This window comes from Macrobrachium rosenbergii, chromosome 59 (assembly GCF_040412425.1).
Source record: "Macrobrachium rosenbergii isolate ZJJX-2024 chromosome 59, ASM4041242v1, whole genome shotgun sequence".
NCBI classification, from domain to species: domain Eukaryota; kingdom Metazoa; phylum Arthropoda; class Malacostraca; order Decapoda; family Palaemonidae; genus Macrobrachium; species Macrobrachium rosenbergii.
Genome location: NC_089799.1, coordinates 16,420,644 through 16,425,874, shown reverse-complemented (window position 1 = coordinate 16,425,874; position 5,231 = coordinate 16,420,644). Strand labels below are relative to the sequence as shown.

Below are 5,231 nucleotides of genomic sequence, written 5' to 3'. Positions count from 1 at the left end.
GAACGGGAAATCCATTTAGAATTGAAAAGGGAATCTACGATAATGAGAATATCGGTAAACACCACCTCGAGGCTAGATACGTGGTAATTGTAATATTGCACTTGGGTGCATTACAGCTGAGGGTTCAGAGAAAGCAATAATCCCTATATCAGAATTTGCACCAGGTATTAAATTATCAGTGTCGTTTTTATTTTGTGCACAAGGAATCCTTGGAGTGGGTGTTCAGTGCCGTCGTCCATTGACTAAATGAACAGAAGTTCTAAATACTGTAACTGTTTTATTCAATGAATCATTTTTGGAAGATCAGAAATCTCCGTGTCGATTAGTACGGTGCCTCTTTCATTCTGCCTAGAGTGTTGAAATATAATGAAGCATCATGGCATTTAATGGCAGATATATCCTTGCACTAAGATTAAGCATCTAATTTTTTAGCATTTCTCTATTTTTACCAGCTGAGTAGATCTGTAGAAATCATAATTTAAACCAGGGTTATATAATTTTTCCCCAATTTTTTATTCTTGGAGACATTATCTTGGTCACTGAATCCCTGATTAGTGTTTCGATTTGTTCAGAACTTGAAATAAAACCACGACAGTTCCACTGTAATATTGACATTATTTATGTTTAGGTTTTAAGAGTTCTTTTCCTTGTTAGATTTGCTTCTTTGGGATGTTGAATTTATGAATGGTCTTTGGATCTAGGGCTTTCCGTTGGTACCCGTATTGCTATTAACTTCAGGATGAGGATGCATCTCTGCTACTGTGCTTTTTTTTTTTTTTTAATCAAAATGCTGGACTCCTTTGGTCTCACTGAAGTGCCAGAACAATTCCCGTTAAGTTCAGAGTTACAATCATTTTTATTTTGCCTGTAGGGAGAAGGAGGGGAGAAAGATGGGGTTCTCTCTCTCTTATCCGTATTTTATTTTTGTCGAATTCCTTTTCTTGGAGCAGAGAATCTATTTGTGATACTTCATCTGTTGTGGGAGATGGGTAGATTTTCTTCAGCAGCTGGTGAGTTATCTACCTTAGAAGGTGACTTACTTCCTTTAGGGGAGTGCTCTTGCCTTGCCAGGCTAAGCACCTGACCCGGGGGGCTGGGCCTCTGCCACAGGTGATGGAGCAACTGTTACAAAGAAGCTCCTGTACTGACGGGATCCCTTGTGGTATTAAGGGGTAAGGGATTTAGAGATCTAGCATAGCTCTTGGCTGCTCCCATTTGTCTTTTTGCCTGACCTATGCCAATGTGCTCAGCATTTGCTTTATTCGTTTCTGTTTGCTAAAGTTTAAAATCTTCACACTTTTTATCATTTTGTCTTTTGTTGGCTTTGATGTCCATCTACAGCCCGTTCAGAAAGTATACAGACATCCATATTTCTAGTTTTGTCAGTCAAACTTTCTCTTATGGCATACTGGCATATTTCTAGTGTCTCAATATTGCAATATTTGAAAGCGTCTTTGTGCTTTTTAAAAGTAGCCCAAGCTTCCCACTTAGATTCCATGTCACAGTTGTTCATTGTAATTTCCGTTAATGGGCCAAAGGTACAATACTCAAAGTCATAGAGACGGTTTCATAGTCTCAAATCTTTCACATTTGTTGATTTGATATTACTGCGCTGTGTCGACTTACTCTTGGTCATTTGCTTAATCTTTTGCAGAGCCAAGTGTAGGGGTTTTGGTGGGGGTGGCTATCAGGTGGAGGATCAACTGGTGGATCAGGAGAAACAGGGGGAATAGAACTGGAGGGTTAGTTACTAACTGACAATCCATTTTCCCTTTAGTTTTAGCCATACTCACAGAGTTAGATGATTAGGAGTGCATGAAGAAGATACTTTGGCCTCCCAGGAAATGGAAAAGTCCTCATAGGACAAGAAATGCCCAGACTATAGTCATTTACACATGTAGGGCCTTAGAACTGAGCTAAGGACTTTGACAACCCGGCATATTTTGTCTTCTTGAGTTTTGTCCCATCAAAATGGGGCCGGCATAGTCACCCTGCATGTGCACTGGAAAAGGATGCAAGAAGCAATTTGGCACATCCCCTACATTGCATATCCACCAGCCATCGAGCTTTTAGCCCTAGAACCTCTCTGAAAAGCAAGAGAGAAAACTTGGAAGTGTAGATTCAGGTAGGCAATAAAGGATAGGCCCAGTTAGGTGGATCCGCTAAGATAGTACGGTGGGAGATCACCTATCTATTACCTACCCTAAATCAGGGCATCACATTAAAGGTACAGCCATTTTCATAATCAATACCATTCCCAGGTCGGCAACAAAAGAAGAGGGAAACAGGAAAAGAAAATTTAGAGAAGTGAAAGGGATGCAGTTCCAAACGTTTAATTGAACCCACAGCAAAGATAGGCGGCACCATTATGCATCTGATCTGGGTAGTGGGTTCCCAAGCCCCCACCTTGACAAGGAGTTGGGATCAGAGGGAGGGAAGGGAAGAGGGAGGGGGAATGGAGGAGGGGGAAGAAGTAGGGTGAAGGAGGGGGGAGATAGGGGGATAACGTTCCCTGACATTATATTATTATAGGATAGCGTTCCCTGACATTATATTATTATAGGATAGTGTTCCGACATTATTATAGGATAATGTTCCCTGACATTATTGATTATTTATAACGTAAATATTACATTCTAATTAACACCTACTAATGAAAATAACACCATTAAATAAGGGAGGCAACTTTTCAAGGCTTTTATGTTCCAATAGTTGGGTGTGTTTGGCGGGACCGTTGTATATAAGGTAACCCCTAGGTAGGGGTTCGAAACCTTCCTTGGGTCAAATGAGGACCTTAAGATAATATATTTTCTCTCAATTTTTTGTTTTTTAATTTGTTTAAGTTTACACCGACTATGTAATACTTATGTCATCAGGCCATGGGAGTGTCATGTCATACTCTGTTCTCAAGTCCCCCATGACGTACTTGTTGCCAGGGAATACTCTGAATGACAGTTGATCATTTACCTTAGAAAGTAAGTAACACGTGGTGTACATTTTTATTTTATTTTAATTCACAAAGACAAAATTATTAGTATCACAGGGAAAAAAATCATTTTCAGTAACAGTGCACATATTTTACAGGACAAATTAACTCAAAGGAGGTACACAAAAATGTTTCTTAGTCCATCCACTCCGTGATGGACCTCTTGCTCCTGACGTCCTGCAACATCAAGTCCAAAGCCTTGAAACCTCATTTGTTGGCCACAGTGCACTTGTCCTCCCAAACAATGAGGCTACACTGCTGAAATATTATGCCGTGGCCCGTGCCACTGAGCCAAATTAGCAGCAATTTCAAAGCAAGTGGGCAGTGTGACCTCCACAGGAGCCTCCCGCTCGATGGACGGAGTTCAACCAAATTAAGTATTTCTGGTGATAGAAATTAAGCAATCGGATTCCACAAAGCAGGTCCCGTTGCAGTGGTTCTGAGCCACGTAAAAATAAGTCTAATCCATCGGGCCAGCCCAGCTGAGCTCAGTTTGGCTGCAGTTCCAGAGGAAGCCAAGGCAATTTTTTCCTTCTGAAGAACTTTGACCAGAATAAGATTGATAAGCAGTTTTTCCAGTTCCACCAGGAGCACCCAGGAAGATAAGGCTGCCTGTTTGGCTGTCGACATAGTTCAAAATGGCCTCGTAGGCACTCTGCTGATCTGGCATTGGCATCAGCAGGGGTTTTTTTCCACAATACACTGGGCTAGGTCGTCAGGCCTGCAGCTGATCTTGCGAAGAACCTCGCAGCACAACTGGTCGATGTTTGGATCATCCAAAGGGAAGGCAAGCCATACGTCTTCAGGGTTTTCGCCAACATCCCAAGAGAGACACTCTCCTACTCCTGCAAGCTCTTCTCATAGATGGCATCACAGAAGTCAGTGGTCAGGGTTGGATTATCTCACCTCACTTGGTGCAGAACATCTTCATCCTGTACTTATCCCAAATCTTAAGGGGGTTGGACACGGCGCAGGTGGTGTGCAAAATGGTGAATGGGTGTCTGATTTTCCTCAGCTTCTGTGACAAAGCAGCTTTAGCCAAGGTGAGGTCCCAGTTCTGGTCGCTCTCCAACAAACCTCGCTGAAAGTCTTACTGGCTTGACCGTCCACCAATTTTTGGCTCACAAATGGCACAGGTCCTTGAACAGCATGCAGAAGCATTCGGCACTGGAAGGATAGACCACTATGACACATCCCAGGGCATCAGTGGATTTGACTTCTGGGTAGCCTTTGACGTCCTTGGCCTGGTTTCGCCTACTGAAAGTTTTGCTGCTGGAATCAGAGGTGTGGTACTTGACCACATCAAGGTACAGTAGCCTCTTGGTGAAGGGGTCTCCCTGACATAGCTTCGTCCTGGATGGCTGGTCTGTATCTCAAACATGGCTTGGTCACTTCAGCAACCTTTGTTGATGTGATTGCAGATGTACTTCACTGAATTGCACCACTCGACGTTGATGTGGGCTTGGAACATCCTTGAGAAGAGTGGATTGTACAGCAAAACCCATCTGTTGTCCACCTCGACGAGCTGGTACTTGTGGCCGAGTTTCATGTTGATCTCTTTATTTACCCGCAATAAACTCCCCATCTCCTGGTTTTCACCTTTGGTATAGGGGGTAACTGTCTTCTGTTTCTGTTTCACTGATGAGTTCCTTTTTCGGAAACTTCTTTGAACAGTTCCCGTCGACCATACACAGTGAATTTGTTTAGGTTGCCGCAGGGACCATGGATCATGTCCTTGTTGACAGCATAGAGTAGGGGATCTCCTTGTGGATCTAGAATTCCTGCGCTAATCACTTTGTCGATGTACTTGATCTTCTGCTGAAGCCAGAACAGCATGTGAGCATGGGGAAGGCTGCGCTTGTGCCTCTCATTGGTATACATCCAGCACTGGGTTTCTCTACAGATGTTTGTCTTGGTTATGACGTCGACCATCTTTGTCAATTTTCATTTGAAGACCCTGGAGATGGGGTCATGGCAGTGGGAAGGTGACTGCTGAGGAAGCAGCTGCTCCTGAATTACCATCCAGTTTGGGTTTCACATGAACAATGAAGGTGGTGATGAGGTCCGGGCATCTGTTCTTCAAGTATTTCATCACATCTTGGGTGTACTTGTGCATGTGCCTGGGACTTCGATAACACTCGAGGGCAGGGTGGTCCTTTTTCCCAACTCCCTTGGGTTAGTGTTGCTGGCGATGGCATCTTGGGGGTGGATGTAGTCAGTGGCTCACAATTCCTGCTGGTGTCCG

The 5,231-nt window shown here is 43.5% G+C and overlaps 1 long non-coding RNA gene across 1 annotated transcript in view; it reads left to right on the top strand.

The window, feature by feature from the left end:
- LOC136837719 (uncharacterized) overlaps positions 1-5,231 on the top strand; it is a 49,051-nt gene that overhangs the window by 41,184 nt on the left and 2,636 nt on the right. The window lies entirely within an intron of this gene.